General features: G+C 35.0%; 1 long non-coding RNA gene across 1 annotated transcript in view; it reads right to left on the bottom strand.

Moving 5' to 3' along the window:
- Positions 1 to 16,240, bottom strand: part of LOC136038676 (uncharacterized) — a 55,239-nt gene that overhangs the window by 4,247 nt on the left and 34,752 nt on the right. The window contains exon 3 of the long non-coding RNA XR_010620267.1: positions 482 to 712. This is a non-coding gene — a long non-coding RNA (uncharacterized LOC136038676). The remainder of the gene's footprint in view (positions 1 to 481; positions 713 to 16,240) is intronic.

The following is a 16,240-nucleotide window of genomic DNA, read 5'->3' as shown; positions in this document are numbered from 1 at the left end:
CAAAGCCGAACTCTTAAAGTAGTTCAACTAAAAAGGAGAACAGGCATGACGCCCTGGAATATGAGTAAAAAAGATGAGGGACGCGGCACTTAACTTAATAGTCCTAACTTGAGGTGCTGATCTCCGTTTCATTAGTCTTAAGGCAGGAAGTGCAATGGGGGATTAGAAGCCAGCCATCCCTATGTTCTGAAATGGACAAGAATTGGGCAACTAAACATTGTAAAAAAGTTTGGGGGTTTCTTGGTAGGTGTTCAAAGGAGAAGCTTTCAACTGTTTGGGATTAAGCTGAGTGTTTGCCAGTATGTCAGACTGAAGCGGCTTAACACTGCTCAAATTTAAAGGTGTAGTACTATTGAATTTTTACCGAATCTTAGCTTCCAAGAAAACAAGATAAATATTTCCACAGTTTGTCAACTGAACCTACAGACTATTAAACATCCTCCATATTAAAAACAATGAATTCTACTTCACTAATACTCACTTCAGAGATTTCCTCTTGTGTCATCGGCCTAAACTGAGGAGATGCGGCTCTTGGAGGCCGTGCAAGGGTTATAAGTCCGGGAGCAGTTGCAACTGGTGCTGGGATGATTACCTCCTGAACTGGCTAGCCACCTGGCACCATTACAACGTGCTGAACTGGAACGGCAGAAGTATAAAGAGACATACCTCTTCTAATGGGAACTTGCGTCACCTTTGACTGAGTGCCAACTCGCTGCAAAAATTAAAAACAAATTTACAGAAACCTCAAAACAGTTATTTCCAAAATAGAGGAGGAGCACTTCAATTCCAAGCATTCTCTTTCTTCCAAATTTTATTAAAATGGATCTATTATACAAGGTGATGGAGTAGGTACACTCTTGGAGAACAGGTGGCTTACACGTAGTTTACTTACTGTCTGTTATGTGACATTACCATATATTATCAAGTTTAGTCATCATTTGGGATGCATTCTTAGTTGTATAAAATAGTTGTAATAGAGACAGGTCTATTTTGCCTAACTGAAAAAATTCTAATACCCTTAGATGGTTCACCAGAGCTTTACCATCTTTGTTTTATTTACACCTTTTCTTGAAGAAACTAACGGTTTACATCAATATAGAAGTGGGATTGAAATACAGTCGGTTAGACTTACTTTCCTCTGGGAAAAGTGAATTGTTGTTAGATTACTTAGATTAGTCTTACAATATTTTTCTTGTCTTGATTGGCTTTAATATGGATCTTCGACCTGTAACAGAATTTATTAGCGTCTTGGATAGGCATAGTTAAACTTTTATTCACGGGCTATTAAATGGTACTGATTTCACCAGACTTAAATAATAAGATGCAAAATGTCGACTCCACGCCTACTGCGCGTCTTTTTATGCAAAAATCAGGAACTGATTAGTACGGGCTTTTACAAGCTGTGGTTGCTACGTCGAACTGATTGATCCTCCTCCTCCCTGGTGATACAAGCGGAAAGATGACGTTACATCTTGTAGTTGATGGGATGATATATCATTGTCAATTTCCCCAGGTAAATTAATATTATGAGTGATTTAATCGGGTGTCTAGAGTCAGGGAGCTCTTACTCAAGCAATTCCTAATAAGACATCAATGGAATAAGCAAGCCAGATGGCTAGAGAAAAACCTTAAACCAATTATTATGCTGGTTGTGGAACCCTTAAACTGCTTTCAGAGGCGTGGAGAAAGCCGGCACTGGAACTGGCTAAACAACTTTAAGGTATCCGCCACATCAAGAAGAAAAGGAGGATCCAAAACGATTTCAGCTCCCATTGGTACAAGATAAGATTAGGCCTTTGGTCCCATCTTATGGGAAAGGAAAGGAAATTTATAATAGCCTTGATTTGTTTCTCGCGTTTGCTAAAGCAAGTTTGGAAAACAAAACCATAACTTTTCGTCATAATTTATCGAAATTCTTTTATCGAATAAAAGTATTTAGAACATTTTGTTCTTTTTCAGAAAAAAAGATTCATTCGTTTTGACTAATAATTTATCAAACCCTAACATTCTGAGTATATGGACTCTGGAATCGTTAATGCCAAATTTATGCCTCTGAAGAACTACTATAATTATCCTTTATGGTTAAAAGAAATAATTACCAGAAACTACATATTCAATACGTACGTTATGGTTTTTTGTCAGAATGGGTTCAAAGTTTCAATATTTTTGGATGGAGCTGAGACTCATCATTTGCATTAAGTCATATTCTAAAATTAAAAAGTACTTAGTTGTTTTCTCGAATTCTTCTGAGTTCACTTTTGTGAGGGATCTGCTGACCTGTCATTAAAAGCGTTTTTGAGGTAGTTCTGACCACGCCCGAATGCTGATCCCCATGTTATATATATATATATATATATATATATATATATATATATATATATATATATATATATATATATATATATATATCTGTATATATATACAAATCATCAGATTTCTGAAAGATGGCTTACAGTCGGACTCTCCCTCCTTCCAGGACGCCTTTGGCTATACTATAAAAAAAGATATTCTGTTTCTGGTCTAAGTATTTACAAGTAGGTAATCCAAAAATGTCTGATTTAAAAAATCTGATTGGGTTAAGTCCCGAATAGGATCTTCTGGGGATTTGCTAATTTAGGGATATATTGTCATTATTCGGTTTCTACATGCTTACGTGATTCTGCTTTATTGCCCATAGGGCAATTTTTCTTACAAAAGACGATAGTTTGTAAAATTGAAGCATTACGATAAAATTTGAATTTTGGCATGAAAAATGTCAGTATTGTCGGTATTGTCGGGCGATGGAGGGATAAAAACTGTGAAATATTTTCAATTCAAATTATATTTTATCTCTTCTTTGCTTCAGGTCAAAACTGTGGTTTTCGAAAAAACTGGCACAATAACACATGGCGTTCCCATATTGACCAAGTTGGTTGTATTGTGCGATGAATCCATTGTGTCATTGAAATTTATGTTAGCAACTCTAGGGACGGTAGAAGGAGGTAGTGAACATCCAATTATTGCAGGTAAATTAATAAAAGATTCGCTTCGTAGTTTAAAAATTCTATGGGATACCCGATTGTGTTTTTCACCGTGCTATGATTGCCTTTTCTACTAATCAAGATAAATTCCTCAGTATTTAGATATAAAAATGACGCCAAAGATTAGGAGGGCTTCTGCCCTGAAATCCCATGGACAAACCTACAGCCACGAAAATTTCTTGGACTAATGAGAATAACTGACTTTATATTGCTAAGATTGGTTATCATTTTATTCTACTTTATATTTAAAAGTGCGTGTTGTTATGGCATTATATGTGGTTGCCAAAGTGTTGGAGGTAGTACTTAATTGGATAAGCATTTATTGTTATGACAGATTACTTTTGTGGAAGTTGGTGTTTTTTGAATGAGTAACCTTTGAGATGCTAAAAATCATTTTAAACTGATTCTCAAAACCAACCTTCTTTTCGACAATGTTTTGTGCTTAACATTTTTGTGGAATTTTATTAACAAGCATTATGTTAATTTACAAAAGTTTCAGTGCAAAGATCTCCACTTGAATGATTGCCCATCGAACAGCTCCTCGTCCGTGGTGTAGCCCCTGGACAGCTCATCAGCCATTTGAGGAAAAAGAAGCTTCCCCTTCTTACAAATAAGACTACGAAAACTTTGCCGACAAGCTGCCAGACATCAACAGCAAGTGGCTCTTTATCATAAGTTAGTACTAGCAAAGCCCTCAGAACTGGTACCAGCAAGAGAACCAGCAAAGGACCCTCTTTGTCTCATCTCGGAATGTTTCTCAAGGGATTGTTCCCTGTGCAACGGTCTGAGATTCATGTATCAGGGAATACCCTCCCCCACCTCCAGATAAGATTGTTGAAGCCATTAATGGCTTCAATTCATCCAAAATTGTGCATTTCAAAAAATCAAGCCAGTGGCTGGAATGGTAACGGTGACCGGAATTAACAGTAGTGACATGCATTTGTGCCAGCATTCGGGGGTGCTGGAAGGCGTCCTGGAAGGAGGGAGAGTCCGACTATAAGCCATCTTTCAGAAATCTGATGTATATATATATATATATATATATATATATATATATATATATATATATATATATATATATATATCTATATATATAAAAATAAGTTGTCTGTGGATCTGTGGATCAGGTGACGTCAACTAAAAAAAAACTTAAAAAAAAGGAAAAAACTGAAAAATAGAAGAGAAAAAGAAAACTAATAAAATTAAGAATAAAAATAAAAAAAAATAAAAAAGATAAAAACTAAAAAAAAAAGTAAAAAGAAAAAACGAAAAAAACTAAAAAAGCTAAAAAAAGGTAAAAACCAATAAAAAACTAAAAAGAAAAAAAGGAAAAAAACTAAAAAAAATTTTCATCTAAAAAACTAAAAAAAACTAAAAAAGGTTAAAACTAAAAGAACTAAAAAAGAAAAAAAACTAAAAAAAGGAAAAAAACTGAAAAATAAAGGAGAAAAAGAAAACTAAAAAAATATAAATAAAAATAAAAAAACTAAAAAGATAAAAACTTCAAAAAAAACTAAAAGAAAAAAACTAAAAAACCTAAAAAAAGGTCAAAACCAATAAAAAAGAACTAAAAGGGGAACACTGGGACACAAATGACGACCGGGATACTGGGAATATAAATGACGACCGGGACACAGGGAATGTTCAATTAGCAATCACCATCAACAAAGCTCAAGGGCAATCATTAGAATCATGAGGTATAGATCTGAATATGGATTGTTTTTCCCATGGACAATTATATGTTGCATGTTCAAGAGTCGGTAAACCTGACAATCTAAATAAATGACGACACTCAAAGAGAAAGCGACCGGGACAAAAGGAATGTTCGATTAGCAATCAACAAAGCACCGGGACACAGGGAGTATAAATGACGACGACCGGGACACAGGGACATAACTACAAAGGGGACGCCGGGGTGCACAGGGGGATATATAAATGACGATGGCGACTCAGGGAATGGTCAATTAGCAATCACCATCAACAAAGCTCAAGGGCAATCATTAGAATCATGAGGTATAGATCTGAATACGGATTGTTTTCCCATGGACCATTATATGTTGCATGTTCAAGAGTCGGTAAACCTAACAATCTATTTATATGCACAGACAATGGGACAGCAAAGAATGTTGTATATTCGCAAGTTTTACGTAGTTAAAAACATATATATATATATATATATATATATATATATATATATATATATATATATATATATATATATATATATATATATATATATATATATATCTATATTCACAGGTGGGACACAGGGACACAACTACAATGGCGCGTAACTAATATGGCGCGTAACGACTTACGCGCGCGGGGGGGCTTGGGGGGGGCGCAAAGCGCCCCCACCAACTAGGTGTTGGGGTGGCGCGAAGCGCCACCCCAACAGCTAGTATATATATATATATATATATATATATATCTATATATATATATATATATATATATATATATATATATATATACTAGCTGTTGGGGTGGCGCTTCGCGCCACCCCAACACCTAGTTGGTGGGGGCACTTCGCGCCCCCCCAAGCCCCCCCCGCGCGCGTAAGTCGTTACGCGCCATATTAGTTACGCGCCATTGTAGTTGTGTCCCTGTGTCCCACCTGTGAATATAGATAGATTTATATATGTGTTTCAAACTGCGTAAAAATTGCGAATATACAACATTCTTGGCTTTCCCATTGTCTGTCCATATACAAAGCCGTATGTACTAATAATGACGTCATATGCAAACGCTCTTTTTACAAACAAACAAACATGCATACACACAACTCGTTTTTATATAGATAGATAGATAGATAGATACAATACAAATTAACTACGTAAAACTTGTGAATATACAACAGTCTTCGCTGTCCCATTGTCTGTGCGTATAAATAGATTGTCAGGTTTACCGACCCTCAAAGATGCAACATACAATTGTACATTGGTAAAGCAATCTGTATTAAGATCTATACCGCATTTTTCTAGTGATTGCCCTTGAGCTTTGTTGATGGTGGTTGCAAATGCTAATCGAATTGGGAATTGCAATCTTTTAAATTGAAAAAGCAGATCCGTTGGAATCATGGGAATGCGAGGAATAAGAACAGCCTCACCCTCATAAGGCCCTGTCAAGATTGTGGCATCTATTAGGTTTTCCATTGTTTTTTTTTTACGGCAAGTCGCGTGCCATTGCAAAGCTTTGGTGGGTTGATATTTCTTAAAAGTATTATTGGTACGCCTATTTTTAGTTGTAGCAGGTGTGGTGGACACCCTGAAGGATCTATGGAATTTAAAAATTCAGATGGATAATTAACCGCTTCATTTGGTTCCGAAATACAAATTAACTGCGTAAAACTTGAGAATATACAACATTCTTCGCTGTCCAATTCTCGCTGCATATAAATAGATTGTCAGGTTTACCGACCCTCGAACATGCAACTTACAATTGTCCATGGGAAAAACAATCAGTATTAAGATCAATACCACATTTTTCTAATGATTGACCTTGAGCTTTGTTAATGGTGATTGCAAATGCTAATCGAATTGGGAATTGCAATCTTTTAAATTGAAAAGGCAGATCTGTTGGAATCATGGGAATGCGAGGAATAAGAACAGCCTCACCCTCAAAAGGCCCTGTCAGGATTGTGGCCTCTATTAGGTTTTCCATTGTTTTTTTTACGGCAAGTCGAGTGCCATTGCAAAGCTTTGGTGGGTTTATGTTACGTAACAATATTATTGGTACGCCTATTTTTAGTTGTAGCACGTGTGGTGGAAACCCTGAAAGATCTATGGAATTTAAAAATTCAGATGGATAATTAACCGCTTCATTTGGTTCCAAAACTGTGTCGACTGACTTGTAAAGGACTGCCTGGTCTTGAATCTTGGTCAAAACAATATTGTTGATTTCGTGGACGTCTATATTTTTGGGTGCGAGAATCGCTCTTTCACTTAGCCATTTATTATTTTTATAATTTTTTAGAATATTCGGAAATACTTTTTCAATCAATTCATTTTTGGACGTCACTAAATTACAGAAATCAGCAGGTAGTTGTATACGTCCTGAAATTGAGTCTACTGGGAGCTTTCCGTTTCCCATTGCCAGCAATTGATCTGAAAATGTTTGACCAGAGTCATCGTTTTGCAATCGGACACACATATTTGTAGTTAATTTTAATGTTTTTACGTGTGCCCATAAATTAGAATTTTTCAGGCAAGCATTCATTTCGTCTGCAGGAGTTGATCTAGGTATTATAGGTAATGTTTGCCTGAAATCTCCCGCAAGCAATATTAAGGTGCTGCCAAAGGGTTTCGACTTCCCTCGCAAATCTTTCAAGCATTGATCCAGAGCCTCGAGCGATTTTTTGTGTGCCATTGTGCACTCATCCCAAATAATAAGTTTGCATTGCTGCAATACTTTACCCATCCCAGATGATTTGGAAATATTGCACGTGGGAGTTTCTGTAGAATGCAAGTTCAGAGGCAATTTCAAAGCGGAATGAGCAGTTCTTCCACCAGGCAGCAATGTTGCGGCTATTCCGGACGACGCAATTGCCAACGCTATATCATTTTTAGATCGAATTGATGCCAGAATCAGTTTTATCACAAACGTTTTACCAGTACCTCCTGGCGCATCCAAAAAGAAAATTTCTCCAACGTTGTTATCGACACAATGCATTATCGTATCATAAATGTCTTTTTGTTCCGACGTTAACTTGGAAATGTTATTTTGTACATACGACAATAGATCACTCGTACTGTAACTTTGTTCACGATCCAATTCTACACATGTCGAAACAGCAGCGATACGGTTAGGTGAAGGCATTCCCAAACCCTGAAGAGGTTTGTTTGCCATACTTATGCAAAAATCTTCTATAACAACTAAAGTGTAGTTATAAATTTCTGGTGTAAAATCAAAAGTCATGTCTGACGTCTCTAACTGTTTTCGATGAAGTATATCTTCGGACATTTTTGACTTATATTTTTCCCATAAATCTGTAGGAGCTGATGGAGAGCAAGTTGTTAAAATGATGCCAAACAATGCACGAATTTGACTTGGGGTTGACGTTTCGCACGCGTCATTGATGCAGTTATCCCAGTGTTGGTCATTCTCCAATAAATTCAGAGCTTGGCATGCACTACGGTAAGTGTCATGTATAGTACCATTTACAGTCCTCAAATACTCAAAGGATGTCGGACCGGGTACATTCACCAAAAGCAGGCGTAGAAAGAAGCATTCATGTTGATTGGGGTGAACGGTGTAGAGTCTTCCTATCGTGGTATCTTTGAAGATGGTAGGTTGGCCGTCGACTGACTTACCCTGTTTTCGACGTTCAAATACTTTATTTTTAGTATTCCACGTGTAATACGAAGGCACTTCAGTATACAGCAGTTTTTTCGCAAAAGAATCATTTTTGCAAAGCGAAAAAAAAGCTGTTAATGTTGTATCCGGTGGATTCAGGACTCTTTGTTGCACGTTGGTTTCCGTGAAATAAACACGTTGACCATTCTGTAAATGTACCGCTAAGTGAACAACAGCTGGACTACGTTCATGTATCGGAAATGAAAGAATTCGCCAAACAGCTTCATTACTGCTTATGTATCTTCCAGCCTGATATTCTAGGATTTCATCGAAATCTTTGATTTCGGACTGCAAGCCAAAAACTGGCATGTCACTGCCTTTGTTGACGTATTTACATATATATTTGATTGCCTTTACGGAGTTACAGTATTCAACGTTTATGTGTGCATTAAATGTTTTTGATAATAAAGGGGAATATGGAACAACCCACTGGTTATCTACTTCGATGGTGGTACCGTTACGCTTCTTTATTATTGCTGTTTTACCGCCATCTTCAGTAGATCTTCTTCTATATTGTGGGTAACCATCATTGCCAGTAATTGTTTTGGGTACTAAAAGTCGAGGATATTGCTTTGTGCACCTTCCTTTGGCCATGCATGGTGAATTTTCGTTCAGTGCACCGCAAGGTCCATGTATCATATTTTTTAAAATAATATCATGTAACCCCTTATCGACATTTTTATCAGGTATTTCAGCGGAAATCACATCATCAATTTCGTTTGAAGTAATTTTTTTATGTAGCCAGATTAGTATATGTGCGTGTGGCAAACCTCGTTTTTGCCATTCCACTGAGTACATCCAGCATCGCACTGACCCAAACACTTCATGTTTTACAAGGTAGTTTATCAGTGATTTCAACTTTTGCCGGAAGACACGTGCCGTAATGTCATGCCTATGAACCGCCGATTGTCCTTGAAGTAAAAGCTGCAGTATCTCGTCCCAAGATTGATTACATGTAAATGTAATAAATAAATCTGGACGACCATAGAGACGAACATACGCAATAGCATCTTGAGCATATTCATGCATATGACGGGGACTGCCAACATATGACGAAGGTAAAATTGTTAATCTTCCAACGTTTGTGGTATTACCGTCATTTATAACTGCATCTCGCAAATGAATGTATTGTTCAGAGCGGAGCTTGGTCTGATTCAGGCGGATATATAGCAAACGTTCTGATTCAATTTTAGCATACATATCCACGACAAATTGGTGAAACAATTCACGGCATTTTAAAATATAATTTTCTTCATCCTGCCGAATCATTAGTCTATAGGAATAATAATGCATTGCACTGCATTTCTTATTCATTTCTTTGTTAGTGGCTGGATTCATCAATTTAATATTAAAGTGATAGCCGTCGGCTCCATCCCAAAAAATGATAGGATATTGTAGGGCATCGTAGCATCGATGAGTTTCAGCAATTCTTAACAACTGAGCGTTTCGCTTATGTAGAATAATATCTCGAGGTAAAAACTGATCACCGACCATAACGATTGCCACTTCGTCGATAGTCGGAGCATTGTATCTACGCACATGTTGGCCAGGAGGCGTTTTGTCAGCGGAAATAACAATTTTATGAGTATCAGTAGGCATCAAATCGATGGCTGTTTTGAACAGACGCACTAACTTATTATTTTCGTGGAAAAGATGTTGCAATTGGGAAACGATTGTCCTTTCAACGTTGGGAGAAATTTCGCAACGTGCATTCAATTCAGAATTTCTATCACTGATGAAGTACAATTGTAAAAATTTATGATTCTCGCCTGAGAATGGTAGAAGGGACCCTGCTTTATGATAAATTTGCCCTTTTACTTTGAAAGTAGACATAAATTGATCTGGATTTTCGATTTGGGCTCCAAACGACGTCATTTGGAAACATGAGTTGTATTGTCTGATTTTTGACAAAAAACGCTTAGATTCTGACGTAGTTCCAGTAAGGAAAGTCTTCAATGGCTCTGGTGGTGCAGCCAATAGAGGAAGTTTAACTTTTCCTGAGGCGCAACACATTCCCATTGTTTCACCATTGAATTTCAAGGCCTTGCAATAGGGACAAATTTTAGACATTGTCCCGATTTGAACACATCTACTCAAGCTATAATCATCGACTGGGTTGTACCTGAATGCCAGGCGATAACTTTCAGATTGCTCTGATTCCTCGGCACGCTTTCTTTTCTTACTTTCTCTATCAGCAGCAAGCCTGTTTCCCTGCTGGTCTTTTGATTCCTCGACACGCCTTCTTTTTTCACTTTCTCTTTTAGCAGCAAGTCTGCTTCTGCGTTGCTCTAGTAGTTCCTCGGCACGCCTTCTTTTTTCACTTTCTCTTTTAGCAGCAAGTCTGCTTCTGCGTTGCTCTGGTAGTTCCTCGGCATGCTTTCTGTTCTTTCTTTCTCTATCAGCCTCAAGCCTGTTTCCCTGCTGGTCTTTTGATTCCTCGGCACGCCTTCTTTTTTCACTTTCTCTTTTAGCAGCAAGTCTGCTTCTGCGTTGCTCTAGTAGTTCCTCGGCACGCCTTCTTTTTTCACTTTCTCTTTTAGCAGCAAGTCTGCTTTCGCGTTGCTCTGGTAGTTCCTCGGCACGCTTTCTTTTCTGACTTTCTCTATCAGCAGCAAGTTTTTTGGCATAGACTCTTTGAGCATCTTCATCAGTCATTATAAACTTAAGCATTAATAGAATTCTACGCGAACATACGTCTTATATAACTTGAATGACGTCACGCCTTCAAAGCAAAAATGATGGCAACTAATTTCTTGACGTCAGCCGAAACATGACGGCGGACATATGTCTTATATAACTTGAATGACGTCACCTTCAAAGCAAAAATGATGGCAACTAATTTCATGACGTCAGCCGAAACATGACGTCACCTGATCCATCCACAGATCCACACACAGACAACTTATTTTTATATATATATATATATATATATATATATATCTATCTATATTCACAGGTGGGACATAGGGACACAACTACAATGGCGCGTAACTAATATGGCGCGTAACGACTTACGCGCGCGGGGGGGCTTGGGGGGGGCGCGAAGCGCCCCCACCAACTAGGTGTTGGGGTGGCGCGAAGCGCCATCCCAACAGCTAGTATATATATATATATATAAATATATATATATATATATATATATATATATATATATATATATATATATACTAGCTGTTGGGGTGGCGCTTCGCGCCACCCCAACACCTAGTTGGTGGGGGCGCTTCGCGCCCCCCCCAAGCCCCCCGCGCGCGTAAGTCGTTACGCGCCATATTAGTTACGCGTCATTGTAGTTGTGTCCCTATGTCCCACCTGTGAATATAGATATATATATATATATATATATAAATATATATATATATATATATATATATATATATATATATATATATATATATATATATATATATATATATATATATATATATATATATATATATATATATATATATATATATATATATATATGTTTTTAACTACGTAAAACTTGCGAATATACAACATTCTTTGCTGTCCCATTGTCTGTGCATATAAATAGATTTTCAGGTTTACCGACTCTTGAACATGCAACATATAATGGTCCATGGGAAAACAATCCGTATTCAGATCTATACCTCATGATTCTAATGATTGCCCTTGACCTTTGTTGATGGCGATTGCTAATCGACCATTCCCTGAGTCGCCATCGTCATTTATATATCCCCCTGTGCACCCCGGCGTCCCCTTTGTAGTTATGTCCCTGTGTCCCGGTCGTCATTTATATTCCCTGTGTCCCGGTCGTCATTTGTGTCCCGGTGTTCCAGTCTGTGATTTCTCTTTGAGTGTCCCGGGCGTCATTTATATTCCTTGTGTCCCGGTCGTCATTTATATCCCCCTGTGCCCCCCGGCGTCCCCATTGTAGTTGTGTCCCTGTGTCCCGGTCGTCATTTATATTCCCTGTGTCCCGGTCGTCATTTGTATCCCGGTGTCCCGGTCTGTATATACATTCGTTTTTTAGTTTTGTTTTTCTCCTTTATTTTTTTCCTTTTTTGTTTTTTTTCTTTTTTAGTTTATTTAGATTTTTAGATTTTTTAGTTTTTTTATTAGTTTTTAGTTTTTTCGTAGTTTTTACCATTTTTTTATTTTTTTAGTTTTTTTTTTTTACTTATGTCCTGGTCGTCATTTATACTCCCTGTGTCCCGGTCGTCATTTGTGTCTCGGTGCTTTGTTGATTGCTAATTTATATTATATTTATATTTATATTTTTTATATTTATTAATATTTTTTTAGTTTTCTTTTTCTCTTATTTTTCAGTTTTTTCCTTTTTTTTAGTTTTTTCTTTTTTAGTTTTTAGTTTTTTTTTGTTTTTTACCTTTTTTTAGTTTTTTTAGTTTTTTTAGTTTTTTAGCTTTTTTAGTTTTTTTTATTAGTTTTTAGTTTTTTTTATTAGTTTTTAGTTTTTTTTTTAGTTTTTGCCTTTTTTTAGTTTTTTCATTTTTTTTTAGTTTTTAGTTTTTTACCTTTTTTTAGTTTTTTAGCTTTTTTAGTTTTTTTCTTTTTAGTTTTTTTTTGTAGTTTTTACCTTTTTTAGTTTTTTTTCTTCTTTTGTTTTTCGTCACTCGACAGACAGACAGACAGACATAACCCACAAACAACTTATTTTTATATAAATTTATTCATATTTTTTTAGTTTTCTTTTTCTCTTTTATTTTTCAGTTTTTTCCTTTTTTTTAGTTTTTTTCTTTTTTAGTTTTTAGTTTTTTTAGTTTTTTACCTTTTTTAACTTTTTTAGTTTTTTATTAGTTTTTATTTTTTTTGTAGTTTTTGCCTTTTTTTATTTTTTTCAGTTTTTTTTTAGTTATTAGATTTTTACCTTTTTTTAGTTTTTTAGCTTTTTGAGTTTTTTTTTCTTTTTAGTTTTTATTTGTAGTTTTTACCTTTTTTAGTTTTTTTCTTCTTTTGTATTAGTGTGAAATAATTCAGACGTCATATGCGGACAAACATGACGTCACCTGATCCACGATCCACAGATCCACAGACAACTTATTTTTATATATATAGATATAGATAGTTTCTGTTTCAGTTTTTCTTTTTTTTTTAGTTTTGCAGCTTTTTTAGTTTTTTTAGCTTTTTTTCTTTTTAGTTTTTTACATTTTTATGGCACTTGGTATTAACCAAGTGACATATAGCAATCGCAAATTCTGTCGGTCTGTCGGTCAATGTTCATTCTAACATCGATAGTTGGAAAAATCTTCACGTGCCAAGTATACTAAAGCTCAACAATTTATAATAAACCTCAAATTTTATGTATCTGTTTTAAGGTTTTCGAATTACTTTAATCTATTGTCAAAATATTTTAAAATATTTATGCAATTCCCAGTTTTTACATTTTTAGTTTCAGTTTTCTTTTTCTTCTTTATTTTTCAGACGTAAATACACATCGCCGAACCTTTGTTTTTTTAAGTAAAATCTGGTAGGCATTGATAACCTTATCCAAGTCAAAATCCCAAACCCAATCATCATCGCTATCATTTTAAGTTTTGATACGTTTTGACTCTCGCTGTCCAGGTTGATCTTCTTCTAATTGAGCGGTTTTGCGTTCTTTAGCCGCAAGCCTTTTGGCATTAACTCTCTGAGCAGGTTCCTCGGCTGTTTCTTCTGTTGTAGGATTTGGTAACATTCTATCTTTTTCAATGTTTTTCAATTTGTCAGTGTTCATTCTAACATTGACTGTTAGAAAAAATTTTACGTGCCAAGCATTCTAACACTCAACAATTTATAATAAACCTCAAAATTATAAATATCTGTTATAAGGTTTTCGAATTAATTTAATCTATTGTCAAAATATATAGAAATATTTATGCAATTCCCAGTTTCTACATTTTTAGTTTCAGTTTGCTTTTCAGTTCAGTTTCATTTTTATATATAGATAAGATATAATCTGGCGTAACGGACAGACAACTTATTTTTATATATATAGATATATATATATATATATATATATATATCTATATATATAAAAATAAGTTGTCTGTGGATGGATGGATGGATGGATGTGTGGATGGATGTGTCAGGTGACGTCACCTGAAAAAACTGGATTAGGTGACGTCAAAACTGAAAAAACTAAAAAAAGGCAAAAACTACAAAAAAAACTAAAAACTAATAAAAAAAATAAAAAAGCTAAAAAACTAAAAAAACTATAAAGGTAAAAACCAATAAAAAACTAAAAAAAAAACTGAAAAAACTAAAAAAAGGCAAAAACTACAAAAAAAAACTAAAAACTAATAAAAAAAGTAAAAAAGCTAAAAAACTAAAAAAACTAAAAAAACTAAAAAAAGGTAAAAAACTAAAAAAAATAAAAAATAAAAAAAAACTAAAAAAAAGGAAAAAACTGAAAAATAAGCTAAAATAAAGGTAAAAACCAATAAAAAACTAAAAAAAAAAAGGAAAAAACTAATAAATGACGACACTCAAAGAGAAAGCGACCAGGACAAAAAACTAAAAAAAAAGGCAAAAACTACAAAAAAACTAAAAACTAATAAAAAAAATAAAAAAGCTAAAAAACTAAAAAAACTAAAAAAAGGTAAAAAACTAAAAAAACTAAAAACTAAAAAAAAACTAAAAATGGTAAAAACTAAAAGAACTAAAAAAGAAAAAAATAAATGACGACACTCAAAGAGAAAGCGACCAGGACAAAAGGAATGTTCGATTAGCAATCAACAAAGCACCGGGACACAGGGAGTATAAATGACGACCAGGACACAAGTAAAAAAAAAAATTAACAAAACTAAAAAGAAGGTAAAAACTACAAAAAAACTAAAAAGAAAAAAAAACTAAAAACTAATAAAAAAACTAAAAAATCTAAAAATCTAAATAAACTAAAAAAGAAAAAAAAAGGAAAAAAATAAAGGAGAAAAACAAAACTAAAAAACGAATGTATATACAGACCGGTACACCGGGATACAAATGACGACCGGGACACAGGGAATATAAATAACGACCGGGACACAGGGACACAACTACAACGGGGACACCGGGGGAAACAGGGGGATAACCTGACAATCTATTTATATGCAAAGACAATGGGACAGCAAAGAATGTTGTATATTCGCAAGTTTTACGTAGTTAAAACCATATATATATATATATATCTATATTCACAGGTGGGACATAGGGACACAACTACAATGGCGCGTAACTATTATGGCGCGTAACGACTTACGCGCGCGGGGGGGCTTGGGGGGGGCGCGAAGCGCCCCCACCAACTAGGTGTTGGGGTGGCGCGAAGCGCCACCCCAACAGCTAGTATATATATATATATATATATATATATATATATATATATATATATATATATATATATATATATATATATATAACATGGGGGTCAGCATTCGGGGGTGGTCAGAACCACACAAAAAACGCTTTTAGTGACAGGTCAGCAGATCCCTCACAAAAGTGAACTCAGAAGAATTCGAGAAAACAACTAAGTACTTTTAATTTTAGAATGTGACTTAATGCAAACGATGAGTCTCAGCTCCCTTCAAAAATATTGAAACTTTGAACCCATTCTGACAAAAAACCATAACGTACGTATTGAATATGTAGTTTCTGGTAATTATTTCTTATAACCATAAAGGATAATTATAGTAGTTCTTCAGAGGCATAAATTTGGCATTAACGATTCCAGAGTCCATATAGTCAGAATGTTAGGGTTTGATAAATTGTTAGTCAAAACAAATGAATCTTTTTGTTTCTGAAAAAGAACAAAATGTTCTAAATACTAGTTATTTCAAATAACTTATATAATCCATTTAGATGCATCGATAAAAGAATTTCGATAAATTATGACGAAAAGTTATGGTTTTGTTTTCCAAACTTGCTTTAGC

The sequence above is a fragment of the Artemia franciscana genome, chromosome 18 (assembly GCF_032884065.1).
Source record: "Artemia franciscana chromosome 18, ASM3288406v1, whole genome shotgun sequence".
Lineage (NCBI taxonomy): Eukaryota > Metazoa > Arthropoda > Branchiopoda > Anostraca > Artemiidae > Artemia > Artemia franciscana.
The sequence above is the reverse complement of the archived record's forward strand: the minus strand, read 5'-3'. Positions and strand labels throughout refer to the sequence as shown.